This window comes from Rhinoderma darwinii (assembly GCF_050947455.1).
Source record: "Rhinoderma darwinii isolate aRhiDar2 chromosome 5 unlocalized genomic scaffold, aRhiDar2.hap1 SUPER_5_unloc_11, whole genome shotgun sequence".
NCBI lineage: Eukaryota > Metazoa > Chordata > Amphibia > Anura > Rhinodermatidae > Rhinoderma > Rhinoderma darwinii.
The window spans coordinates 102,766-128,851 of NW_027461767.1; the positions used below are offsets into that span (position 1 = coordinate 102,766).

The 26,086-nt window shown below is 47.9% G+C and overlaps 18 non-coding genes across 18 annotated transcripts; all 18 read left to right on the plus strand.

The window, feature by feature from the left end:
• Positions 1-745: 745 nt before the first annotated feature.
• Positions 746-936, plus strand: LOC142684814 (U2 spliceosomal RNA). Its single transcript, XR_012854401.1, has one exon. It is a non-coding gene; the product is annotated as a U2 spliceosomal RNA (small nuclear RNA).
• Positions 937-2,232: 1,296 nt separating this feature from the next.
• Positions 2,233-2,423, plus strand: LOC142684815 (U2 spliceosomal RNA). The gene has a single exon (XR_012854402.1). It is a non-coding gene; the product is annotated as a U2 spliceosomal RNA (small nuclear RNA).
• A 1,276-nt stretch (positions 2,424-3,699) lies between these two features.
• On the plus strand, positions 3,700-3,890 carry LOC142684816 (U2 spliceosomal RNA). Its single transcript, XR_012854403.1, has one exon. It is a non-coding gene; the product is annotated as a U2 spliceosomal RNA (small nuclear RNA).
• Positions 3,891-5,170: 1,280 nt separating this feature from the next.
• LOC142684817 (U2 spliceosomal RNA) lies at positions 5,171-5,361 on the plus strand. The gene has a single exon (XR_012854404.1). It is a non-coding gene; the product is annotated as a U2 spliceosomal RNA (small nuclear RNA).
• A 1,282-nt stretch (positions 5,362-6,643) lies between these two features.
• On the plus strand, positions 6,644-6,834 carry LOC142684819 (U2 spliceosomal RNA). The gene has a single exon (XR_012854406.1). It is a non-coding gene; the product is annotated as a U2 spliceosomal RNA (small nuclear RNA).
• Positions 6,835-8,126: 1,292 nt separating this feature from the next.
• LOC142684821 (U2 spliceosomal RNA) lies at positions 8,127-8,317 on the plus strand. Its single transcript, XR_012854407.1, has one exon. It is a non-coding gene; the product is annotated as a U2 spliceosomal RNA (small nuclear RNA).
• A 1,300-nt stretch (positions 8,318-9,617) lies between these two features.
• LOC142684822 (U2 spliceosomal RNA) lies at positions 9,618-9,808 on the plus strand. Its single transcript, XR_012854408.1, has one exon. It is a non-coding gene; the product is annotated as a U2 spliceosomal RNA (small nuclear RNA).
• Positions 9,809-11,099: 1,291 nt separating this feature from the next.
• LOC142684823 (U2 spliceosomal RNA) lies at positions 11,100-11,290 on the plus strand. Its single transcript, XR_012854409.1, has one exon. It is a non-coding gene; the product is annotated as a U2 spliceosomal RNA (small nuclear RNA).
• A 1,276-nt stretch (positions 11,291-12,566) lies between these two features.
• Positions 12,567-12,757, plus strand: LOC142684788 (U2 spliceosomal RNA). Its single transcript, XR_012854377.1, has one exon. It is a non-coding gene; the product is annotated as a U2 spliceosomal RNA (small nuclear RNA).
• A 1,281-nt stretch (positions 12,758-14,038) lies between these two features.
• LOC142684824 (U2 spliceosomal RNA) lies at positions 14,039-14,229 on the plus strand. The gene has a single exon (XR_012854410.1). It is a non-coding gene; the product is annotated as a U2 spliceosomal RNA (small nuclear RNA).
• A 1,296-nt stretch (positions 14,230-15,525) lies between these two features.
• LOC142684825 (U2 spliceosomal RNA) lies at positions 15,526-15,716 on the plus strand. Its single transcript, XR_012854411.1, has one exon. It is a non-coding gene; the product is annotated as a U2 spliceosomal RNA (small nuclear RNA).
• Positions 15,717-17,012: 1,296 nt separating this feature from the next.
• On the plus strand, positions 17,013-17,203 carry LOC142684826 (U2 spliceosomal RNA). Its single transcript, XR_012854412.1, has one exon. It is a non-coding gene; the product is annotated as a U2 spliceosomal RNA (small nuclear RNA).
• A 1,280-nt stretch (positions 17,204-18,483) lies between these two features.
• Positions 18,484-18,674, plus strand: LOC142684827 (U2 spliceosomal RNA). The gene has a single exon (XR_012854413.1). It is a non-coding gene; the product is annotated as a U2 spliceosomal RNA (small nuclear RNA).
• Positions 18,675-19,974: 1,300 nt separating this feature from the next.
• LOC142684828 (U2 spliceosomal RNA) lies at positions 19,975-20,165 on the plus strand. The gene has a single exon (XR_012854414.1). It is a non-coding gene; the product is annotated as a U2 spliceosomal RNA (small nuclear RNA).
• Positions 20,166-21,449: 1,284 nt separating this feature from the next.
• On the plus strand, positions 21,450-21,640 carry LOC142684829 (U2 spliceosomal RNA). The gene has a single exon (XR_012854415.1). It is a non-coding gene; the product is annotated as a U2 spliceosomal RNA (small nuclear RNA).
• A 1,284-nt stretch (positions 21,641-22,924) lies between these two features.
• LOC142684832 (U2 spliceosomal RNA) lies at positions 22,925-23,115 on the plus strand. Its single transcript, XR_012854417.1, has one exon. It is a non-coding gene; the product is annotated as a U2 spliceosomal RNA (small nuclear RNA).
• Positions 23,116-24,415: 1,300 nt separating this feature from the next.
• On the plus strand, positions 24,416-24,606 carry LOC142684833 (U2 spliceosomal RNA). The gene has a single exon (XR_012854418.1). It is a non-coding gene; the product is annotated as a U2 spliceosomal RNA (small nuclear RNA).
• Positions 24,607-25,890: 1,284 nt separating this feature from the next.
• Positions 25,891-26,081, plus strand: LOC142684834 (U2 spliceosomal RNA). Its single transcript, XR_012854419.1, has one exon. It is a non-coding gene; the product is annotated as a U2 spliceosomal RNA (small nuclear RNA).
• Positions 26,082-26,086: the final 5 nt, after the last annotated feature.

Below are 26,086 nucleotides of genomic sequence, written 5' to 3' on the forward strand. Positions count from 1 at the left end.
AGAGAGCAGCAATTTGGATTTGTTACTATGTTACCTAGAAGAATAACAAACTGTGCAAGGATGGAGGTTGTAGGAGCAAGGAGAAGTTGTCTGTAAAGTTGGTGGATGCCTATTTTCCATTTTGCAGTCCCTTGTCTCCCTCTTGTGGCCTCCTGGAGGCAACTAGCTGTGCAAAAAAAAGACAGCCTGGCGGCCGGCTGTTGCAGTGTTGCCCTCTCAGGCAACACTGAGTGACTGACTGAGCCTCACCGTCTTATATAAAGTTCAGACGGAACTTTGCACGTGTCATAGTGGAGCCCTCAGGATTCCAGAGCCAGCTTTCTGACATCATAATGGGGCCTCAGAGATAAAAGCCTGGGCCCAGGCAGTGTTGGTCAGTGCTGCTCAGCAGGCAGCACTGGACTGGACTGGATTACAGCTGATACAAGGTGTGAAGGAACAAGGGGTGGCTGTGGGCATGCACTTGCTGCCGCTGCCAGTGTTTATCTGCATGGCAGCAGGGCATTTGGGCGTTGCCAGGAAGGCGTTTTTATGTAGATTCCTCCTCTTTCAGCACTGCATTGTGGTGCAAGCAAAAGAAGCAAATCCTGTCTGGCTTCCTCTCCGGCCTTTATTCACCTCCCGTGTAGCTGTGAGTGTGTGAGCCTGCAGGGCCCCATGGAATTGCCTAGAAGTAGGCTGAATCGCTGCAAGGGCTGAACAGCAGTATCGGGCAGGCTCGGGCAACGCGCGGCCCGTTCGGGTTATCGCTTCTCGGCCTTTTGGCTAAGATCAAGTGTAGTATCTGTTCTTATCAGTTTAATATCTGATACGTCCCCTATCTGGGGACCATATATTAAATGGATTTTTAGAACAGGGAGATGGAAATAGAGCTTGCTCTGTCCACTCCACGCATTGACCTGGTATTGCAGTATTTCCAGGACCGGTGCACCCTTTCCTTATGTGTTGACTAAAAGCAGATTCCAAAAGTGTTTTTTGTCTTTGCTATTGTTTCTGTCTTTCTGAAGGGATCTCCCCTTTTAATCCCATTATTTCAACACCTGTTGGACAATGCATGAGTGATAATGAGCTCATTGATTAAATGCAATTAATGAATAGATTGCCACCTCTTGTTGTGTGTCGTCTGTGTTTCTGTGTTTCCGGCATTTCACATTGGAACACCTCATTCACCTTCCTTGTCTTCTCTCCGCCCTCCCTTTTAGGTAAGTTAAAGAGCTGCACCTGAGCCAGCCACTGATTGATTGATTGATTGATTGATTGATTGATTGATTGATTGATTGATTGATTGATTGATGCAGCACAACAGTCAAATAGTGGAGTGGAGTAGGGGAACAGCAAACAGCCAATAAAGCAGCCCGCCCGCTCGCCTGCCCGCCACAATGGACCTACCTGTGTACACTAGATGGATGTGATGGAATGTACTGTCGTCCCTACATTTCAAGAAGAAGTAAGAATTGCAGTTGCAACAAAGCCTTGCTTGCCTACAAAGAGAGCAGCAATTTGGATTTGTTACTATGTTACCTAGAAGAATAACAAACTGTGCAAGGATGGAGGTTGTAGGAGCAAGGAGAAGTTGTCTGTAAAGTTGGTGGATGCCTATTTTCCATTTTGCAGTCCCTTGTCTCCCTCTTGTGGCCTCCTGGAGGCAACTAGCTGTGCAAAAAAAAGACAGCCTGGCGGCCGGCTGTTGCAGTGTTGCCCTCTCAGGCAACACTGAGTGACTGACTGAGCCTCACCGTCTTATATAAAGTTCAGACGGAACTTTGCACGTGTCATAGTGGAGCCCTCAGGATTCCAGAGCCAGCTTTCTGACATCATAATGGGGCCTCAGAGATAAAAGCCTGGGCCCAGGCAGTGTTGGTCAGTGCTGCTCAGCAGGCAGCACTGGACTGGACTGGATTACAGCTGATACAAGGTGTGAAGGAACAAGGGGTGGCTGTGGGCATGCACTTGCTGCCGCTGCCAGTGTTTATCTGCATGGCAGCAGGGCATTTGGGCGTTGCCAGGAAGGCGTTTTTATGTAGATTCCTCCTCTTTCAGCACTGCATTGTGGTGCAAGCAAAAGAAGCAAATCCTGTCTGGCTTCCTCTCCGGCCTTTATTCACCTCCCGTGTAGCTGTGAGTGTGTGAGCCTGCAGGGCCCCATGGAATTGCCTAGAAGTAGGCTGAATCGCTGCAAGGGCTGAACAGCAGTATCGGGCAGGCTCGGGCAACGCGCGGCCCGTTCGGGTTATCGCTTCTCGGCCTTTTGGCTAAGATCAAGTGTAGTATCTGTTCTTATCAGTTTAATATCTGATACGTCCCCTATCTGGGGACCATATATTAAATGGATTTTTAGAACAGGGAGATGGAAATAGAGCTTGCTCTGTCCACTCCACGCATTGACCTGGTATTGCAGTATTTCCAGGACCGGTGCACCCTTTCCTTATGTGTTGACTAAAAGCAGATTCCAAAAGTGTTTTTTGTCTTTGCTATTGTTTCTGTCTTTCTGAAGGGATCTCCCCTTTTAATCCCATTATTTCAACACCTGTTGGACAATGCATGAGTGATAATGAGCTCATTGATTAAATGCAATTAATGAATAGATTGCCACCTCTTGTTGTGTGTCGTCTGTGTTTCTGTGTTTCCGGCATTTCACATTGGAACACCTCATTCACCTTCCTTGTCTTCTCTCCGCCCTCCCTTTTAGGTAAGTTAAAGAGCTGCACCTGAGCCAGCCACTGATTGATTGATTGATTGATTGATTGATTGATTGATTGATGCAGCACAACAGTCAAATAGTGGAGTGGAGTAGGGGAACAGCAAACAGCCAATAAAGCAGCCCGCCCGCTCGCCTGCCCGCCACAATGGACCTACCTGTGTACACTAGATGGATGTGATGGAATGTACTGTCGTCCCTACATTTCAAGAAGAAGTAAGAATTGCAGTTGCAACAAAGCCTTGCTTGCCTACAAAGAGAGCAGCAATTTGGATTTGTTACTATGTTACCTAGAAGAATAACAAACTGTGCAAGGATGGAGGTTGTAGGAGCAAGGAGAAGTTGTCTGTAAAGTTGGTGGATGCCTATTTTCCATTTTGCAGTCCCTTGTCTCCCTCTTGTGGCCTCCTGGAGGCAACTAGCTGTGCAAAAAAAAGACAGCCTGGCGGCCGGCTGTTGCAGTGTTGCCCTCTCAGGCAACACTGAGTGACTGACTGAGCCTCACCGTCTTATATAAAGTTCAGACGGAACTTTGCACGTGTCATAGTGGAGCCCTCAGGATTCCAGAGCCAGCTTTCTGACATCATAATGGGGCCTCAGAGATAAAAGCCTGGGCCCAGGCAGTGTTGGTCAGTGCTGCTCAGCAGGCAGCACTGGACTGGACTGGATTACAGCTGATACAAGGTGTGAAGGAACAAGGGGTGGCTGTGGGCATGCACTTGCTGCCGCTGCCAGTGTTTATCTGCATGGCAGCAGGGCATTTGGGCGTTGCCAGGAAGGCGTTTTTATGTAGATTCCTCCTCTTTCAGCACTGCATTGTGGTGCAAGCAAAAGAAGCAAATCCTGTCTGGCTTCCTCTCCGGCCTTTATTCACCTCCCGTGTAGCTGTGAGTGTGTGAGCCTGCAGGGCCCCATGGAATTGCCTAGAAGTAGGCTGAATCGCTGCAAGGGCTGAACAGCAGTATCGGGCAGGCTCGGGCAACGCGCGGCCCGTTCGGGTTATCGCTTCTCGGCCTTTTGGCTAAGATCAAGTGTAGTATCTGTTCTTATCAGTTTAATATCTGATACGTCCCCTATCTGGGGACCATATATTAAATGGATTTTTAGAACAGGGAGATGGAAATAGAGCTTGCTCTGTCCACTCCACGCATTGACCTGGTATTGCAGTATTTCCAGGACCGGTGCACCCTTTCCTTATGTGTTGACTAAAAGCAGATTCCAAAAGTGTTTTTTGTCTTTGCTATTGTTTCTGTCTTTCTGAAGGGATCTCCCCTTTTAATCCCATTATTTCAACACCTGTTGGACAATGCATGAGTGATAATGAGCTCATTGATTAAATGCAATTAATGAATAGATTGCCACCTCTTGTTGTGTGTCGTCTGTGTTTCTGTGTTTCCGGCATTTCACATTGGAACACCTCATTCACCTTCCTTGTCTTCTCTCCGCCCTCCCTTTTAGGTAAGTTAAAGAGCTGCACCTGAGCCAGCCACTGATTGATTGATTGATTGATTGATTGATTGATTGATTGATTGATGCAGCACAACAGTCAAATAGTGGAGTGGAGTAGGGGAACAGCAAACAGCCAATAAAGCAGCCCGCCCGCTCGCCTGCCCGCCACAATGGACCTACCTGTGTACACTAGATGGATGTGATGGAATGTACTGTCGTCCCTACATTTCAAGAAGAAGTAAGAATTGCAGTTGCAACAAAGCCTTGCTTGCCTACAAAGAGAGCAGCAATTTGGATTTGTTACTATGTTACCTAGAAGAATAACAAACTGTGCAAGGATGGAGGTTGTAGGAGCAAGGAGAAGTTGTCTGTAAAGTTGGTGGATGCCTATTTTCCATTTTGCAGTCCCTTGTCTCCCTCTTGTGGCCTCCTGGAGGCAACTAGCTGTGCAAAAAAAAGACAGCCTGGCGGCCGGCTGTTGCAGTGTTGCCCTCTCAGGCAACACTGAGTGACTGACTGAGCCTCACCGTCTTATATAAAGTTCAGACGGAACTTTGCACGTGTCATAGTGGAGCCCTCAGGATTCCAGAGCCAGCTTTCTGACATCATAATGGGGCCTCAGAGATAAAAGCCTGGGCCCAGGCAGTGTTGGTCAGTGCTGCTCAGCAGGCAGCACTGGACTGGACTGGATTACAGCTGATACAAGGTGTGAAGGAACAAGGGGTGGCTGTGGGCATGCACTTGCTGCCGCTGCCAGTGTTTATCTGCATGGCAGCAGGGCATTTGGGCGTTGCCAGGAAGGCGTTTTTATGTAGATTCCTCCTCTTTCAGCACTGCATTGTGGTGCAAGCAAAAGAAGCAAATCCTGTCTGGCTTCCTCTCCGGCCTTTATTCACCTCCCGTGTAGCTGTGAGTGTGTGAGCCTGCAGGGCCCCATGGAATTGCCTAGAAGTAGGCTGAATCGCTGCAAGGGCTGAACAGCAGTATCGGGCAGGCTCGGGCAACGCGCGGCCCGTTCGGGTTATCGCTTCTCGGCCTTTTGGCTAAGATCAAGTGTAGTATCTGTTCTTATCAGTTTAATATCTGATACGTCCCCTATCTGGGGACCATATATTAAATGGATTTTTAGAACAGGGAGATGGAAATAGAGCTTGCTCTGTCCACTCCACGCATTGACCTGGTATTGCAGTATTTCCAGGACCGGTGCACCCTTTCCTTATGTGTTGACTAAAAGCAGATTCCAAAAGTGTTTTTTGTCTTTGCTATTGTTTCTGTCTTTCTGAAGGGATCTCCCCTTTTAATCCCATTATTTCAACACCTGTTGGACAATGCATGAGTGATAATGAGCTCATTGATTAAATGCAATTAATGAATAGATTGCCACCTCTTGTTGTGTGTCGTCTGTGTTTCTGTGTTTCCGGCATTTCACATTGGAACACCTCATTCACCTTCCTTGTCTTCTCTCCGCCCTCCCTTTTAGGTAAGTTAAAGAGCTGCACCTGAGCCAGCCACTGATTGATTGATTGATTGATTGATTGATTGATTGATTGATTGATTGATGCAGCACAACAGTCAAATAGTGGAGTGGAGTAGGGGAACAGCAAACAGCCAATAAAGCAGCCCGCCCGCTCGCCTGCCCGCCACAATGGACCTACCTGTGTACACTAGATGGATGTGATGGAATGTACTGTCGTCCCTACATTTCAAGAAGAAGTAAGAATTGCAGTTGCAACAAAGCCTTGCTTGCCTACAAAGAGAGCAGCAATTTGGATTTGTTACTATGTTACCTAGAAGAATAACAAACTGCAAGGATGGAGGTTGTAGGAGCAAGGAGAAGTTGTCTGTAAAGTTGGTGGATGCCTATTTTCCATTTTGCAGTCCCTTGTCTCCCTCTTGTGGCCTCCTGGAGGCAACTAGCTGTGCAAAAAAAAGACAGCCTGGCGGCCGGCTGTTGCAGTGTTGCCCTCTCAGGCAACACTGAGTGACTGACTGAGCCTCACCGTCTTATATAAAGTTCAGACGGAACTTTGCACGTGTCATAGTGGAGCCCTCAGGATTCCAGAGCCAGCTTTCTGACATCATAATGGGGCCTCAGAGATAAAAGCCTGGGCCCAGGCAGTGTTGGTCAGTGCTGCTCAGCAGGCAGCACTGGACTGGACTGGATTACAGCTGATACAAGGTGTGAAGGAACAAGGGGTGGCTGTGGGCATGCACTTGCTGCCGCTGCCAGTGTTTATCTGCATGGCAGCAGGGCATTTGGGCGTTGCCAGGAAGGCGTTTTTATGTAGATTCCTCCTCTTTCAGCACTGCATTGTGGTGCAAGCAAAAGAAGCAAATCCTGTCTGGCTTCCTCTCCGGCCTTTATTCACCTCCCGTGTAGCTGTGAGTGTGTGAGCCTGCAGGGCCCCATGGAATTGCCTAGAAGTAGGCTGAATCGCTGCAAGGGCTGAACAGCAGTATCGGGCAGGCTCGGGCAACGCGCGGCCCGTTCGGGTTATCGCTTCTCGGCCTTTTGGCTAAGATCAAGTGTAGTATCTGTTCTTATCAGTTTAATATCTGATACGTCCCCTATCTGGGGACCATATATTAAATGGATTTTTAGAACAGGGAGATGGAAATAGAGCTTGCTCTGTCCACTCCACGCATTGACCTGGTATTGCAGTATTTCCAGGACCGGTGCACCCTTTCCTTATGTGTTGACTAAAAGCAGATTCCAAAAGTGTTTTTTGTCTTTGCTATTGTTTCTGTCTTTCTGAAGGGATCTCCCCTTTTAATCCCATTATTTCAACACCTGTTGGACAATGCATGAGTGATAATGAGCTCATTGATTAAATGCAATTAATGAATAGATTGCCACCTCTTGTTGTGTGTCGTCTGTGTTTCTGTGTTTCCGGCATTTCACATTGGAACACCTCATTCACCTTCCTTGTCTTCTCTCCGCCCTCCCTTTTATGTAAGTTAAAGAGCTGCACCTGAGCCAGCCACTGATTGATTGATTGATTGATTGATTGATTGATTGATTGATTGATTGATTGATTGATGCAGCACAACAGTCAAATAGTGGAGTGGAGTAGGGGAACAGCAAACAGCCAATAAAGCAGCCCGCCCGCTCGCCTGCCCGCCACAATGGACCTACCTGTGTACACTAGATGGATGTGATGGAATGTACTGTCGTCCCTACATTTCAAGAAGAAGTAAGAATTGCAGTTGCAACAAAGCCTTGCTTGCCTACAAAGAGAGCAGCAATTTGGATTTGTTACTATGTTACCTAGAAGAATAACAAACTGTGCAAGGATGGAGGTTGTAGGAGCAAGGAGAAGTTGTCTGTAAAGTTGGTGGATGCCTATTTTCCATTTTGCAGTCCCTTGTCTCCCTCTTGTGGCCTCCTGGAGGCAACTAGCTGTGCAAAAAAAAGACAGCCTGGCGGCCGGCTGTTGCAGTGTTGCCCTCTCAGGCAACACTGAGTGACTGACTGAGCCTCACCGTCTTATATAAAGTTCAGACGGAACTTTGCACGTGTCATAGTGGAGCCCTCAGGATTCCAGAGCCAGCTTTCTGACATCATAATGGGGCCTCAGAGATAAAAGCCTGGGCCCAGGCAGTGTTGGTCAGTGCTGCTCAGCAGGCAGCACTGGACTGGACTGGATTACAGCTGATACAAGGTGTGAAGGAACAAGGGGTGGCTGTGGGCATGCACTTGCTGCCGCTGCCAGTGTTTATCTGCATGGCAGCAGGGCATTTGGGCGTTGCCAGGAAGGCGTTTTTATGTAGATTCCTCCTCTTTCAGCACTGCATTGTGGTGCAAGCAAAAGAAGCAAATCCTGTCTGGCTTCCTCTCCGGCCTTTATTCACCTCCCGTGTAGCTGTGAGTGTGTGAGCCTGCAGGGCCCCATGGAATTGCCTAGAAGTAGGCTGAATCGCTGCAAGGGCTGAACAGCAGTATCGGGCAGGCTCGGGCAACGCGCGGCCCGTTCGGGTTATCGCTTCTCGGCCTTTTGGCTAAGATCAAGTGTAGTATCTGTTCTTATCAGTTTAATATCTGATACGTCCCCTATCTGGGGACCATATATTAAATGGATTTTTAGAACAGGGAGATGGAAATAGAGCTTGCTCTGTCCACTCCACGCATTGACCTGGTATTGCAGTATTTCCAGGACCGGTGCACCCTTTCCTTATGTGTTGACTAAAAGCAGATTCCAAAAGTGTTTTTTGTCTTTGCTATTGTTTCTGTCTTTCTGAAGGGATCTCCCCTTTTAATCCCATTATTTCAACACCTGTTGGACAATCCATGAGTGATAATGAGCTCATTGATTAAATGCAATTAATGAATAGATTGCCACCTCTTGTTGTGTGTCGTCTGTGTTTCTGTGTTTCCGGCATTTCACATTGGAACACCTCATTCACCTTCCTTGTCTTCTCTCCGCCCTCCCTTTTAGGTAAGTTAAAGAGCTGCACCTGAGCCAGCCACTGATTGATTGATTGATTGATTGATTGATTGATTGATTGATTGATTGATTGATTGATTGATTGATGCAGCACAACAGTCAAATAGTGGAGTGGAGTAGGGGAACAGCAAACAGCCAATAAAGCAGCCCGCCCGCTCGCCTGCCCGCCACAATGGACCTACCTGTGTACACTAGATGGATGTGATGGAATGTACTGTCGTCCCTACATTTCAAGAAGAAGTAAGAATTGCAGTTGCAACAAAGCCTTGCTTGCCTACAAAGAGAGCAGCAATTTGGATTTGTTACTATGTTACCTAGAAGAATAACAAACTGTGCAAGGATGGAGGTTGTAGGAGCAAGGAGAAGTTGTCTGTAAAGTTGGTGGATGCCTATTTTCCATTTTGCAGTCCCTTGTCTCCCTCTTGTGGCCTCCTGGAGGCAACTAGCTGTGCAAAAAAAAGACAGCCTGGCGGCCGGCTGTTGCAGTGTTGCCCTCTCAGGCAACACTGAGTGACTGACTGAGCCTCACCGTCTTATATAAAGTTCAGACGGAACTTTGCACGTGTCATAGTGGAGCCCTCAGGATTCCAGAGCCAGCTTTCTGACATCATAATGGGGCCTCAGAGATAAAAGCCTGGGCCCAGGCAGTGTTGGTCAGTGCTGCTCAGCAGGCAGCACTGGACTGGACTGGATTACAGCTGATACAAGGTGTGAAGGAACAAGGGGTGGCTGTGGGCATGCACTTGCTGCCGCTGCCAGTGTTTATCTGCATGGCAGCAGGGCATTTGGGCGTTGCCAGGAAGGCGTTTTTATGTAGATTCCTCCTCTTTCAGCACTGCATTGTGGTGCAAGCAAAAGAAGCAAATCCTGTCTGGCTTCCTCTCCGGCCTTTATTCACCTCCCGTGTAGCTGTGAGTGTGTGAGCCTGCAGGGCCCCATGGAATTGCCTAGAAGTAGGCTGAATCGCTGCAAGGGCTGAACAGCAGTATCGGGCAGGCTCGGGCAACGCGCGGCCCGTTCGGGTTATCGCTTCTCGGCCTTTTGGCTAAGATCAAGTGTAGTATCTGTTCTTATCAGTTTAATATCTGATACGTCCCCTATCTGGGGACCATATATTAAATGGATTTTTAGAACAGGGAGATGGAAATAGAGCTTGCTCTGTCCACTCCACGCATTGACCTGGTATTGCAGTATTTCCAGGACCGGTGCACCCTTTCCTTATGTGTTGACTAAAAGCAGATTCCAAAAGTGTTTTTTGTCTTTGCTATTGTTTCTGTCTTTCTGAAGGGATCTCCCCTTTTAATCCCATTATTTCAACACCTGTTGGACAATGCATGAGTGATAATGAGCTCATTGATTAAATGCAATTAATGAATAGATTGCCACCTCTTGTTGTGTGTCGTCTGTGTTTCTGTGTTTCCGGCATTTCACATTGGAACACCTCATTCACCTTCCTTGTCTTCTCTCCGCCCTCCCTTTTAGGTAAGTTAAAGAGCTGCACCTGAGCCAGCCACTGATTGATTGATTGATTGATTGATTGATTGATTGATTGATTGATTGATTGATTGATGCAGCACACAGTCAAATAGTGGAGTGGAGTAGGGGAACAGCAAACAGCCAATAAAGCAGCCCGCCCGCTCGCCTGCCCGCCACAATGGACCTACCTGTGTACACTAGATGGATGTGATGGAATGTACTGTCGTCCCTACATTTCAAGAAGAAGTAAGAATTGCAGTTGCAACAAAGCCTTGCTTGCCTACAAAGAGAGCAGCAATTTGGATTTGTTACTATGTTACCTAGAAGAATAACAAACTGTGCAAGGATGGAGGTTGTAGGAGCAAGGAGAAGTTGTCTGTAAAGTTGGTGGATGCCTATTTTCCATTTTGCAGTCCCTTGTCTCCCTCTTGTGGCCTCCTGGAGGCAACTAGCTGTGCAAAAAAAAGACAGCCTGGCGGCCGGCTGTTGCAGTGTTGCCCTCTCAGGCAACACTGAGTGACTGACTGAGCCTCACCGTCTTATATAAAGTTCAGACGGAACTTTGCACGTGTCATAGTGGAGCCCTCAGGATTCCAGAGCCAGCTTTCTGACATCATAATGGGGCCTCAGAGATAAAAGCCTGGGCCCAGGCAGTGTTGGTCAGTGCTGCTCAGCAGGCAGCACTGGACTGGACTGGATTACAGCTGATACAAGGTGTGAAGGAACAAGGGGTGGCTGTGGGCATGCACTTGCTGCCGCTGCCAGTGTTTATCTGCATGGCAGCAGGGCATTTGGGCGTTGCCAGGAAGGCGTTTTTATGTAGATTCCTCCTCTTTCAGCACTGCATTGTGGTGCAAGCAAAAGAAGCAAATCCTGTCTGGCTTCCTCTCCGGCCTTTATTCACCTCCCGTGTAGCTGTGAGTGTGTGAGCCTGCAGGGCCCCATGGAATTGCCTAGAAGTAGGCTGAATCGCTGCAAGGGCTGAACAGCAGTATCGGGCAGGCTCGGGCAACGCGCGGCCCGTTCGGGTTATCGCTTCTCGGCCTTTTGGCTAAGATCAAGTGTAGTATCTGTTCTTATCAGTTTAATATCTGATACGTCCCCTATCTGGGGACCATATATTAAATGGATTTTTAGAACAGGGAGATGGAAATAGAGCTTGCTCTGTCCACTCCACGCATTGACCTGGTATTGCAGTATTTCCAGGACCGGTGCACCCTTTCCTTATGTGTTGACTAAAAGCAGATTCCAAAAGTGTTTTTTGTCTTTGCTATTGTTTCTGTCTTTCTGAAGGGATCTCCCCTTTTAATCCCATTATTTCAACACCTGTTGGACAATGCATGAGTGATAATGAGCTCATTGATTAAATGCAATTAATGAATAGATTGCCACCTCTTGTTGTGTGTCGTCTGTGTTTCTGTGTTTCCGGCATTTCACATTGGAACACCTCATTCACCTTCCTTGTCTTCTCTCCGCCCTCCCTTTTAGGTAAGTTAAAGAGCTGCACCTGAGCCAGCCACTGATTGATTGATTGATTGATTGATTGATTGATTGATTGATGCAGCACAACAGTCAAATAGTGGAGTGGAGTAGGGGAACAGCAAACAGCCAATAAAGCAGCCCGCCCGCTCGCCTGCCCGCCACAATGGACCTACCTGTGTACACTAGATGGATGTGATGGAATGTACTGTCGTCCCTACATTTCAAGAAGAAGTAAGAATTGCAGTTGCAACAAAGCCTTGCTTGCCTACAAAGAGAGCAGCAATTTGGATTTGTTACTATGTTACCTAGAAGAATAACAAACTGTGCAAGGATGGAGGTTGTAGGAGCAAGGAGAAGTTGTCTGTAAAGTTGGTGGATGCCTATTTTCCATTTTGCAGTCCCTTGTCTCCCTCTTGTGGCCTCCTGGAGGCAACTAGCTGTGCAAAAAAAAGACAGCCTGGCGGCCGGCTGTTGCAGTGTTGCCCTCTCAGGCAACACTGAGTGACTGACTGAGCCTCACCGTCTTATATAAAGTTCAGACGGAACTTTGCACGTGTCATAGTGGAGCCCTCAGGATTCCAGAGCCAGCTTTCTGACATCATAATGGGGCCTCAGAGATAAAAGCCTGGGCCCAGGCAGTGTTGGTCAGTGCTGCTCAGCAGGCAGCACTGGACTGGACTGGATTACAGCTGATACAAGGTGTGAAGGAACAAGGGGTGGCTGTGGGCATGCACTTGCTGCCGCTGCCAGTGTTTATCTGCATGGCAGCAGGGCATTTGGGCGTTGCCAGGAAGGCGTTTTTATGTAGATTCCTCCTCTTTCAGCATTGCATTGTGGTGCAAGCAAAAGAAGCAAATCCTGTCTGGCTTCCTCTCCGGCCTTTATTCACCTCCCGTGTAGCTGTGAGTGTGTGAGCCTGCAGGGCCCCATGGAATTGCCTAGAAGTAGGCTGAATCGCTGCAAGGGCTGAACAGCAGTATCGGGCAGGCTCGGGCAACGCGCGGCCCGTTCGGGTTATCGCTTCTCGGCCTTTTGGCTAAGATCAAGTGTAGTATCTGTTCTTATCAGTTTAATATCTGATACGTCCCCTATTTGGGGACCATATATTAAATGGATTTTTAGAACAGGGAGATGGAAATAGAGCTTGCTCTGTCCACTCCACGCATTGACCTGGTATTGCAGTATTTCCAGGACCGGTGCACCCTTTCCTTATGTGTTGACTAAAAGCAGATTCCAAAAGTGTTTTTTGTCTTTGCTATTGTTTCTGTCTTTCTGAAGGGATCTCCCCTTTTAATCCCATTATTTCAACACCTGTTGGACAATGCATGAGTGATAATGAGCTCATTGATTAAATGCAATTAATGAATAGATTGCCACCTCTTGTTGTGTGTCGTCTGTGTTTCTGTGTTTCCGGCATTTCACATTGGAACACCTCATTCACCTTCCTTGTCTTCTCTCCGCCCTCCCTTTTAGGTAAGTTAAAGAGCTGCACCTGAGCCAGCCACTGATTGATTGATTGATTGATTGATTGATTGATTGATTGATTGATGCAGCACAACAGTCAAATAGTGGAGTGGAGTAGGGGAACAGCAAACAGCCAATAAAGCAGCCCGCCCGCTCGCCTGCCCGCCACAATGGACCTACCTGTGTACACTAGATGGATGTGATGGAATGTACTGTCGTCCCTACATTTCAAGAAGAAGTAAGAATTGCAGTTGCAACAAAGCCTTGCTTGCCTAACAAAGAGAGCAGCAATTTGGATTTGTTACTATGTTACCTAGAAGAATAACAAACTGTGCAAGGATGGAGGTTGTAGGAGCAAGGAGAAGTTGTCTGTAAAGTTGGTGGATGCCTATTTTCCATTTTGCAGTCCCTTGTCTCCCTCTTGTGGCCTCCTGGAGGCAACTAGCTGTGCAAAAAAAAGACAGCCTGGCGGCCGGCTGTTGCAGTGTTGCCCTCTCAGGCAACACTGAGTGACTGACTGAGCCTCACCGTCTTATATAAAGTTCAGACGGAACTTTGCACGTGTCATAGTGGAGCCCTCAGGATTCCAGAGCCAGCTTTCTGACATCATAATGGGGCCTCAGAGATAAAAGCCTGGGCCCAGGCAGTGTTGGTCAGTGCTGCTCAGCAGGCAGCACTGGACTGGACTGGATTACAGCTGATACAAGGTGTGAAGGAACAAGGGGTGGCTGTGGGCATGCACTTGCTGCCGCTGCCAGTGTTTATCTGCATGGCAGCAGGGCATTTGGGCGTTGCCAGGAAGGCGTTTTTATGTAGATTCCTCCTCTTTCAGCACTGCATTGTGGTGCAAGCAAAAGAAGCAAATCCTGTCTGGCTTCCTCTCCGGCCTTTATTCACCTCCCGTGTAGCTGTGAGTGTGTGAGCCTGCAGGGCCCCATGGAATTGCCTAGAAGTAGGCTGAATCGCTGCAAGGGCTGAACAGCAGTATCGGGCAGGCTCGGGCAACGCGCGGCCCGTTCGGGTTATCGCTTCTCGGCCTTTTGGCTAAGATCAAGTGTAGTATCTGTTCTTATCAGTTTAATATCTGATACGTCCCCTATCTGGGGACCATATATTAAATGGATTTTTAGAACAGGGAGATGGAAATAGAGCTTGCTCTGTCCACTCCACGCATTGACCTGGTATTGCAGTATTTCCAGGACCGGTGCACCCTTTCCTTATGTGTTGACTAAAAGCAGATTCCAAAAGTGTTTTTTGTCTTTGCTATTGTTTCTGTCTTTCTGAAGGGATCTCCCCTTTTAATCCCATTATTTCAACACCTGTTGGACAATGCATGAGTGATAATGAGCTCATTGATTAAATGCAATTAATGAATAGATTGCCACCTCTTGTTGTGTGTCGTCTGTGTTTCTGTGTTTCCGGCATTTCACATTGGAACACCTCATTCACCTTCCTTGTCTTCTCTCCGCCCTCCCTTTTAGGTAAGTTAAAGAGCTGCACCTGAGCCAGCCACTGATTGATTGATTGATTGATTGATTGATTGATTGATTGATTGATTGATTGATTGATTGATGCAGCACAACAGTCAAATAGTGGAGTGGAGTAGGGGAACAGCAAACAGCCAATAAAGCAGCCCGCCCGCTCGCCTGCCCGCCACAATGGACCTACCTGTGTACACTAGATGGATGTGATGGAATGTACTGTCGTCCCTACATTTCAAGAAGAAGTAAGAATTGCAGTTGCAACAAAGCCTTGCTTGCCTACAAAGAGAGCAGCAATTTGGATTTGTTACTATGTTACCTAGAAGAATAACAAACTGTGCAAGGATGGAGGTTGTAGGAGCAAGGAGAAGTTGTCTGTAAAGTTGGTGGATGCCTATTTTCCATTTTGCAGTCCCTTGTCTCCCTCTTGTGGCCTCCTGGAGGCAACTAGCTGTGCAAAAAAAAGACAGCCTGGCGGCCGGCTGTTGCAGTGTTGCCCTCTCAGGCAACACTGAGTGACTGACTGAGCCTCACCGTCTTATATAAAGTTCAGACGGAACTTTGCACGTGTCATAGTGGAGCCCTCAGGATTCCAGAGCCAGCTTTCTGACATCATAATGGGGCCTCAGAGATAAAAGCCTGGGCCCAGGCAGTGTTGGTCAGTGCTGCTCAGCAGGCAGCACCGGACTGGACTGGATTACAGCTGATACAAGGTGTGAAGGAACAAGGGGTGGCTGTGGGCATGCACTTGCTGCCGCTGCCAGTGTTTATCTGCATGGCAGCAGGGCATTTGGGCGTTGCCAGGAAGGCGTTTTTATGTAGATTCCTCCTCTTTCAGCACTGCATTGTGGTGCAAGCAAAAGAAGCAAATCCTGTCTGGCTTCCTCTCCGGCCTTTATTCACCTCCCGTGTAGCTGTGAGTGTGTGAGCCTGCAGGGCCCCATGGAATTGCCTAGAAGTAGGCTGAATCGCTGCAAGGGCTGAACAGCAGTATCGGGCAGGCTCGGGCAACGCGCGGCCCGTTCGGGTTATCGCTTCTCGGCCTTTTGGCTAAGATCAAGTGTAGTATCTGTTCTTATCAGTTTAATATCTGATACGTCCCCTATCTGGGGACCATATATTAAATGGATTTTTAGAACAGGGAGATGGAAATAGAGCTTGCTCTGTCCACTCCACGCATTGACCTGGTATTGCAGTATTTCCAGGACCGGTGCACCCTTTCCTTATGTGTTGACTAAAAGCAGATTCCAAAAGTGTTTTTTGTCTTTGCTATTGTTTCTGTCTTTCTGAAGGGATCTCCCCTTTTAATCCCATTATTTCAACACCTGTTGGACAATGCATGAGTGATAATGAGCTCATTGATTAAATGCAATTAATGAATAGATTGCCACCTCTTGTTGTGTGTCGTCTGTGTTTCTGTGTTTCCGGCATTTCACATTGGAACACCTCATTCACCTTCCTTGTCTTCTCTCCGCCCTCCCTTTTAGGTAAGTTAAAGAGCTGCACCTGAGCCAGCCACTGATTGATTGATTGATTGATTGATTGATTGATTGATTGATTGATTGATTGATTGATTGATGCAGCACAACAGTCAAATAGTGGAGTGGAGTAGGGGAACAGCAAACAGCCAATAAAGCAGCCCGCCCGCTCGCCTGCCCGCCACAATGGACCTACCTGTGTACACTAGATGGATGTGATGGAATGTACTGTCGTCCCTACATTTCAAGAAGAAGTAAGAATTGCAGTTGCAACAAAGCCTTGCTTGCCTACAAAGAGAGCAGCAATTTGGATTTGTTACTATGTTACCTAGAAGAATAACAAACTGTGCAAGGATGGAGGTTGTAGGAGCAAGGAGAAGTTGTCTGTAAAGTTGGTGGATGCCTATTTTCCATTTTGCAGTCCCTTGTCTCCCTCTTGTGGCCTCCTGGAGGCAACTAGCTGTGCAAAAAAAAGACAGCCTGGCGGCCGGCTGTTGCAGTGTTGCCCTCTCAGGCAACACTGAGTGACTGACTGAGCCTCACCGTCTTATATAAAGTTCAGACGGAACTTTGCACGTGTCATAGTGGAGCCCTCAGGATTCCAGAGCCAGCTTTCTGACATCATAATGGGGCCTCAGAGATAAAAGCCTGGGCCCAGGCAGTGTTGGTCAGTGCTGCTCAGCAGGCAGCACTGGACTGGACTGGATTACAGCTGATACAAGGTGTGAAGGAACAAGGGGTGGCTGTGGGCATGCACTTGCTGCCGCTGCCAGTGTTTATCTGCATGGCAGCAGGGCATTTGGGCGTTGCCAGGAAGGCGTTTTTATGTAGATTCCTCCTCTTTCAGCACTGCATTGTGGTGCAAGCAAAAGAAGCAAATCCTGTCTGGCTTCCTCTCCGGCCTTTATTCACCTCCCGTGTAGCTGTGAGTGTGTGAGCCTGCAGGGCCCCATGGAATTGCCTAGAAGTAGGCTGAATCGCTGCAAGGGCTGAACAGCAGTATCGGGCAGGCTCGGGCAACGCGCGGCCCGTTCGGGTTATCGCTTCTCGGCCTTTTGGCTAAGATCAAGTGTAGTATCTGTTCTTATCAGTTTAATATCTGATACGTCCCCTATCTGGGGACCATATATTAAATGGATTTTTAGAACAGGGAGATGGAAATAGAGCTTGCTCTGTCCACTCCACGCATTGACCTGGTATTGCAGTATTTCCAGGACCGGTGCACCCTTTCCTTATGTGTTGACTAAAAGCAGATTCCAAAAGTGTTTTTTGTCTTTGCTATTGTTTCTGTCTTTCTGAAGGGATCTCCCCTTTTAATCCCATTATTTCAACACCTGTTGGACAATGCATGAGTGATAATGAGCTCATTGATTAAATGCAATTAATGAATAGATTGCCACCTCTTGTTGTGTGTCGTCTGTGTTTCTGTGTTTCCGGCATTTCACATTGGAACACCTCATTCACCTTCCTTGTCTTCTCTCCGCCCTCCCTTTTAGGTAAGTTAAAGAGCTGCACCTGAGCCAGCCACTGATTGATTGATTGATTGATTGATTGATTGATTGATTGATTGATGCAGCACAACAGTCAAATAGTGGAGTGGAGTAGGGGAACAGCAAACAGCCAATAAAGCAGCCCGCCCGCTCGCCTGCCCGCCACAATGGACCTACCTGTGTACACTAGATGGATGTGATGGAATGTACTGTCGTCCCTACATTTCAAGAAGAAGTAAGAATTGCAGTTGCAACAAAGCCTTGCTTGCCTACAAAGAGAGCAGCAATTTGGATTTGTTACTATGTTACCTAGAAGAATAACAAACTGTGCAAGGATGGAGGTTGTAGGAGCAAGGAGAAGTTGTCTGTAAAGTTGGTGGATGCCTATTTTCCATTTTGCAGTCCCTTGTCTCCCTCTTGTGGCCTCCTGGAGGCAACTAGCTGTGCAAAAAAAAGACAGCCTGGCGGCCGGCTGTTGCAGTGTTGCCCTCTCAGGCAACACTGAGTGACTGACTGAGCCTCACCGTCTTATATAAAGTTCAGACGGAACTTTGCACGTGTCATAGTGGAGCCCTCAGGATTCCAGAGCCAGCTTTCTGACATCATAATGGGGCCTCAGAGATAAAAGCCTGGGCCCAGGCAGTGTTGGTCAGTGCTGCTCAGCAGGCAGCACTGGACTGGACTGGATTACAGCTGATACAAGGTGTGAAGGAACAAGGGGTGGCTGTGGGCATGCACTTGCTGCCGCTGCCAGTGTTTATCTGCATGGCAGCAGGGCATTTGGGCGTTGCCAGGAAGGCGTTTTTATGTAGATTCCTCCTCTTTCAGCACTGCATTGTGGTGCAAGCAAAAGAAGCAAATCCTGTCTGGCTTCCTCTCCGGCCTTTATTCACCTCCCGTGTAGCTGTGAGTGTGTGAGCCTGCAGGGCCCCATGGAATTGCCTAGAAGTAGGCTGAATCGCTGCAAGGGCTGAACAGCAGTATCGGGCAGGCTCGGGCAACGCGCGGCCCGTTCGGGTTATCGCTTCTCGGCCTTTTGGCTAAGATCAAGTGTAGTATCTGTTCTTATCAGTTTAATATCTGATACGTCCCCTATCTGGGGACCATATATTAAATGGATTTTTAGAACAGGGAGATGGAAATAGAGCTTGCTCTGTCCACTCCACGCATTGACCTGGTATTGCAGTATTTCCAGGACCGGTGCACCCTTTCCTTATGTGTTGACTAAAAGCAGATTCCAAAAGTGTTTTTTGTCTTTGCTATTGTTTCTGTCTTTCTGAAGGGATCTCCCCTTTTAATCCCATTATTTCAACACCTGTTGGACAATGCATGAGTGATAATGAGCTCATTGATTAAATGCAATTAATGAATAGATTGCCACCTCTTGTTGTGTGTCGTCTGTGTTTCTGTGTTTCCGGCATTTCACATTGGAACACCTCATTCACCTTCCTTGTCTTCTCTCCGCCCTCCCTTTTAGGTAAGTTAAAGAGCTGCACCTGAGCCAGCCACTGATTGATTGATTGATTGATTGATTGATTGATTGATTGATTGATTGATTGATTGATTGATTGATGCAGCACAACAGTCAAATAGTGGAGTGGAGTAGGGGAACAGCAAACAGCCAATAAAGCAGCCCGCCCGCTCGCCTGCCCGCCACAATGGACCTACCTGTGTACACTAGATGGATGTGATGGAATGTACTGTCGTCCCTACATTTCAAGAAGAAGTAAGAATTGCAGTTGCAACAAAGCCTTGCTTGCCTACAAAGAGAGCAGCAATTTGGATTTGTTACTATGTTACCTAGAAGAATAACAAACTGTGCAAGGATGGAGGTTGTAGGAGCAAGGAGAAGTTGTCTGTAAAGTTGGTGGATGCCTATTTTCCATTTTGCAGTCCCTTGTCTCCCTCTTGTGGCCTCCTGGAGGCAACTAGCTGTGCAAAAAAAAGACAGCCTGGCGGCCGGCTGTTGCAGTGTTGCCCTCTCAGGCAACACTGAGTGACTGACTGAGCCTCACCGTCTTATATAAAGTTCAGACGGAACTTTGCACGTGTCATAGTGGAGCCCTCAGGATTCCAGAGCCAGCTTTCTGACATCATAATGGGGCCTCAGAGATAAAAGCCTGGGCCCAGGCAGTGTTGGTCAGTGCTGCTCAGCAGGCAGCACTGGACTGGACTGGATTACAGCTGATACAAGGTGTGAAGGAACAAGGGGTGGCTGTGGGCATGCACTTGCTGCCGCTGCCAGTGTTTATCTGCATGGCAGCAGGGCATTTGGGCGTTGCCAGGAAGGCGTTTTTATGTAGATTCCTCCTCTTTCAGCACTGCATTGTGGTGCAAGCAAAAGAAGCAAATCCTGTCTGGCTTCCTCTCCGGCCTTTATTCACCTCCCGTGTAGCTGTGAGTGTGTGAGCCTGCAGGGCCCCATGGAATTGCCTAGAAGTAGGCTGAATCGCTGCAAGGGCTGAACAGCAGTATCGGGCAGGCTCGGGCAACGCGCGGCCCGTTCGGGTTATCGCTTCTCGGCCTTTTGGCTAAGATCAAGTGTAGTATCTGTTCTTATCAGTTTAATATCTGATACGTCCCCTATCTGGGGACCATATATTAAATGGATTTTTAGAACAGGGAGATGGAAATAGAGCTTGCTCTGTCCACTCCACGCATTGACCTGGTATTGCAGTATTTCCAGGACCGGTGCACCCTTTCCTTATGTGTTGACTAAAAGCAGATTCCAAAAGTGTTTTTTGTCTTTGCTATTGTTTCTGTCTTTCTGAAGGGATCTCCCCTTTTAATCCCATTATTTCAACACCTGTTGGACAATGCATGAGTGATAATGAGCTCATTGATTAAATGCAATTAATGAATAGATTGCCACCTCTTGTTGTGTGTCGTCTGTGTTTCTGTGTTTCCGGCATTTCACATTGGAACACCTCATTCACCTTCCTTGTCTTCTCTCCGCCCTCCCTTTTAGGTAAGTTAAAGAGCTGCACCTGAGCCAGCCACTGATTGATTGATTGATTGATTGATTGATTGATTGATTGATTGATTGATGCAGCACAACAGTCAAATAGTGGAGTGGAGTAGGGGAACAGCAAACAGCCAATAAAGCAGCCCGCCCGCTCGCCTGCCCGCCACAATGGACTTACCTGTGTACACTAGATGGATGTGATGGAATGTACTGTCGTCCCTACATTTCAAGAAGAAGTAAGAATTGCAGTTGCAACAAAGCCTTGCTTGCCTACAAAGAGAGCAGCAATTTGGATTTGTTACTATGTTACCTAGAAGAATAACAAACTGTGCAAGGATGGAGGTTGTAGGAGCAAGGAGAAGTTGTCTGTAAAGTTGGTGGATGCCTATTTTCCATTTTGCAGTCCCTTGTCTCCCTCTTGTGGCCTCCTGGAGGCAACTAGCTGTGCAAAAAAAAGACAGCCTGGCGGCCGGCTGTTGCAGTGTTGCCCTCTCAGGCAACACTGAGTGACTGACTGAGCCTCACCGTCTTATATAAAGTTCAGACGGAACTTTGCACGTGTCATAGTGGAGCCCTCAGGATTCCAGAGCCAGCTTTCTGACATCATAATGGGGCCTCAGAGATAAAAGCCTGGGCCCAGGCAGTGTTGGTCAGTGCTGCTCAGCAGGCAGCACTGGACTGGACTGGATTACAGCTGATACAAGGTGTGAAGGAACAAGGGGTGGCTGTGGGCATGCACTTGCTGCCGCTGCCAGTGTTTATCTGCATGGCAGCAGGGCATTTGGGCGTTGCCAGGAAGGCGTTTTTATGTAGATTCCTCCTCTTTCAGCACTGCATTGTGGTGCAAGCAAAAGAAGCAAATCCTGTCTGGCTTCCTCTCCGGCCTTTATTCACCTCCCGTGTAGCTGTGAGTGTGTGAGCCTGCAGGGCCCCATGGAATTGCCTAGAAGTAGGCTGAATCGCTGCAAGGGCTGAACAGCAGTATCGGGCAGGCTCGGGCAACGCGCGGCCCGTTCGGGTTATCGCTTCTCGGCCTTTTGGCTAAGATCAAGTGTAGTATCTGTTCTTATCAGTTTAATATCTGATACGTCCCCTATCTGGGGACCATATATTAAATGGATTTTTAGAACAGGGAGATGGAAATAGAGCTTGCTCTGTCCACTCCACGCATTGACCTGGTATTGCAGTATTTCCAGGACCGGTGCACCCTTTCCTTATGTGTTGACTAAAAGCAGATTCCAAAAGTGTTTTTTGTCTTTGCTATTGTTTCTGTCTTTCTGAAGGGATCTCCCCTTTTAATCCCATTATTTCAACACCTGTTGGACAATGCATGAGTGATAATGAGCTCATTGATTAAATGCAATTAATGAATAGATTGCCACCTCTTGTTGTGTGTCGTCTGTGTTTCTGTGTTTCCGGCATTTCACATTGGAACACCTCATTCACCTTCCTTGTCTTCTCTCCGCCCTCCCTTTTAGGTAAGTTAAAGAGCTGCACCTGAGCCAGCCACTGATTGATTGATTGATTGATTGATTGATTGATTGATTGATTGATTGATGCAGCACAACAGTCAAATAGTGGAGTGGAGTAGGGGAACAGCAAACAGCCAATAAAGCAGCCCGCCCGCTCGCCTGCCCGCCACAATGGACCTACCTGTGTACACTAGATGGATGTGATGGAATGTACTGTCGTCCCTACATTTCAAGAAGAAGTAAGAATTGCAGTTGCAACAAAGCCTTGCTTGCCTACAAAGAGAGCAGCAATTTGGATTTGTTACTATGTTACCTAGAAGAATAACAAACTGTGCAAGGATGGAGGTTGTAGGAGCAAGGAGAAGTTGTCTGTAAAGTTGGTGGATGCCTATTTTCCATTTTGCAGTCCCTTGTCTCCCTCTTGTGGCCTCCTGGAGGCAACTAGCTGTGCAAAAAAAAGACAGCCTGGCGGCCGGCTGTTGCAGTGTTGCCCTCTCAGGCAACACTGAGTGACTGACTGAGCCTCACCGTCTTATATAAAGTTCAGACGGAACTTTGCACGTGTCATAGTGGAGCCCTCAGGATTCCAGAGCCAGCTTTCTGACATCATAATGGGGCCTCAGAGATAAAAGCCTGGGCCCAGGCAGTGTTGGTCAGTGCTGCTCAGCAGGCAGCACTGGACTGGACTGGATTACAGCTGATACAAGGTGTGAAGGAACAAGGGGTGGCTGTGGGCATGCACTTGCTGCCGCTGCCAGTGTTTATCTGCATGGCAGCAGGGCATTTGGGCGTTGCCAGGAAGGCGTTTTTATGTAGATTCCTCCTCTTTCAGCACTGCATTGTGGTGCAAGCAAAAGAAGCAAATCCTGTCTGGCTTCCTCTCCGGCCTTTATTCACCTCCCGTGTAGCTGTGAGTGTGTGAGCCTGCAGGGCCCCATGGAATTGCCTAGAAGTAGGCTGAATCGCTGCAAGGGCTGAACAGCAGTATCGGGCAGGCTCGGGCAACGCGCGGCCCGTTCGGGTTATCGCTTCTCGGCCTTTTGGCTAAGATCAAGTGTAGTATCTGTTCTTATCAGTTTAATATCTGATACGTCCCCTATCTGGGGACCATATATTAAATGGATTTTTAGAACAGGGAGATGGAAATAGAGCTTGCTCTGTCCACTCCACGCATTGACCTGGTATTGCAGTATTTCCAGGACCGGTGCACCCTTTCCTTATGTGTTGACTAAAAGCAGATTCCAAAAGTGTTTTTTGTCTTTGCTATTGTTTCTGTCTTTCTGAAGGGATCTCCCCTTTTAATCCCATTATTTCAACACCTGTTGGACAATGCATGAGTGATAATGAGCTCATTGATTAAATGCAATTAATGAATAGATTGCCACCTCTTGTTGTGTGTCGTCTGTGTTTCTGTGTTTCCGGCATTTCACATTGGAACACCTCATTCACCTTCCTTGTCTTCTCTCCGCCCTCCCTTTTAGGTAAGTTAAAGAGCTGCACCTGAGCCAGCCACTGATTGATTGATTGATTGATTGATTGATTGATTGATTGATTGATTGATTGATTGATTGATTGATGCAGCACAACAGTCAAATAGTGGAGTGGAGTAGGGGAACAGCAAACAGCCAATAAAGCAGCCCGCCCGCTCGCCTGCCCGCCACAATGGACCTACCTGTGTACACTAGATGGATGTGATGGAATGTACTGTCGTCCCTACATTTCAAGAAGAAGTAAGAATTGCAGTTGCAACAAAGCCTTGCTTGCCTACAAAGAGAGCAGCAATTTGGATTTGTTACTATGTTACCTAGAAGAATAACAAACTGTGCAAGGATGGAGGTTGTAGGAGCAAGGAGAAGTTGTCTGTAAAGTTGGTGGATGCCTATTTTCCATTTTGCAGTCCCTTGTCTCCCTCTTGTGGCCTCCTGGAGGCAACTAGCTGTGCAAAAAAAAGACAGCCTGGCGGCCGGCTGTTGCAGTGTTGCCCTCTCAGGCAACACTGAGTGACTGACTGAGCCTCACCGTCTTATATAAAGTTCAGACGGAACTTTGCACGTGTCATAGTGGAGCCCTCAGGATTCCAGAGCCAGCTTTCTGACATCATAATGGGGCCTCAGAGATAAAAGCCTGGGCCCAGGCAGTGTTGGTCAGTGCTGCTCAGCAGGCAGCACTGGACTGGACTGGATTACAGCTGATACAAGGTGTGAAGGAACAAGGGGTGGCTGTGGGCATGCACTTGCTGCCGCTGCCAGTGTTTATCTGCATGGCAGCAGGGCATTTGGGCGTTGCCAGGAAGGCGTTTTTATGTAGATTCCTCCTCTTTCAGCACTGCATTGTGGTGCAAGCAAAAGAAGCAAATCCTGTCTGGCTTCCTCTCCGGCCTTTATTCACCTCCCGTGTAGCTGTGAGTGTGTGAGCCTGCAGGGCCCCATGGAATTGCCTAGAAGTAGGCTGAATCGCTGCAAGGGCTGAACAGCAGTATCGGGCAGGCTCGGGCAACGCGCGGCCCGTTCGGGTTATCGCTTCTCGGCCTTTTGGCTAAGATCAAGTGTAGTATCTGTTCTTATCAGTTTAATATCTGATACGTCCCCTATCTGGGGACCATATATTAAATGGATTTTTAGAACAGGGAGATGGAAATAGAGCTTGCTCTGTCCACTCCACGCATTGACCTGGTATTGCAGTATTTCCAGGACCGGTGCACCCTTTCCTTATGTGTTGACTAAAAGCAGATTCCAAAAGTGTTTTTTGTCTTTGCTATTGTTTCTGTCTTTCTGAAGGGATCTCCCCTTTTAATCCCATTATTTCAACACCTGTTGGACAATGCATGAGTGATAATGAGCTCATTGATTAAATGCAATTAATGAATAGATTGCCACCTCTTGTTGTGTGTCGTCTGTGTTTCTGTGTTTCCGGCATTTCACATTGGAACACCTCATTCACCTTCCTTGTCTTCTCTCCGCCCTCCCTTTTAGGTAAGTTAAAGAGCTGCACCTGAGCCAGCCACTGATTGATTGATTGATTGATTGATTGATTGATTGATTGATTGATTGATGCAGCACAACAGTCAAATAGTGGAGTGGAGTAGGGGAACAGCAAACAGCCAATACAGCAGCCCGCCCGCTCGCCTGCCCGCCACAATGGACCTACCTGTGTACACTAGATGGATGTGATGGAATGTACTGTCGTCCCTACATTTCAAGAAGAAGTAAGAATTGCAGTTGCAACAAAGCCTTGCTTGCCTACAAAGAGAGCAGCAATTTGGATTTGTTACTATGTTACCTAGAAGAATAACAAACTGTGCAAGGATGGAGGTTGTAGGAGCAAGGAGAAGTTGTCTGTAAAGTTGGTGGATGCCTATTTTCCATTTTGCAGTCCCTTGTCTCCCTCTTGTGGCCTCCTGGAGGCAACTAGCTGTGCAAAAAAAAGACAGCCTGGCGGCCGGCTGTTGCAGTGTTGCCCTCTCAGGCAACACTGAGTGACTGACTGAGCCTCACCGTCTTATATAAAGTTCAGACGGAACTTTGCACGTGTCATAGTGGAGCCCTCAGGATTCCAGAGCCAGCTTTCTGACATCATAATGGGGCCTCAGAGATAAAAGCCTGGGCCCAGGCAGTGTTGGTCAGTGCTGCTCAGCAGGCAGCACTGGACTGGACTGGATTACAGCTGATACAAGGTGTGAAGGAACAAGGGGTGGCTGTGGGCATGCGCTTGCTGCCGCTGCCAGTGTTTATCTGCATGGCAGCAGGGCATTTGGGCGTTGCCAGGAAGGCGTTTTTATGTAGATTCCTCCTCTTTCAGCACTGCATTGTGGTGCAAGCAAAAGAAGCAAATCCTGTCTGGCTTCCTCTCCGGCCTTTATTCACCTCCCGTGTAGCTGTGAGTGTGTGAGCCTGCAGGGCCCCATGGAATTGCCTAGAAGTAGGCTGAATCGCTGCAAGGGCTGAACAGCAGTATCGGGCAGGCTCGGGCAACGCGCGGCCCGTTCGGGTTATCGCTTCTCGGCCTTTTGGCTAAGATCAAGTGTAGTATCTGTTCTTATCAGTTTAATATCTGATACGTCCCCTATCTGGGGACCATATATTAAATGGATTTTTAGAACAGGGAGATGGAAATAGAGCTTGCTCTGTCCACTCCACGCATTGACCTGGTATTGCAGTATTTCCAGGACCGGTGCACCCTTTTCTTA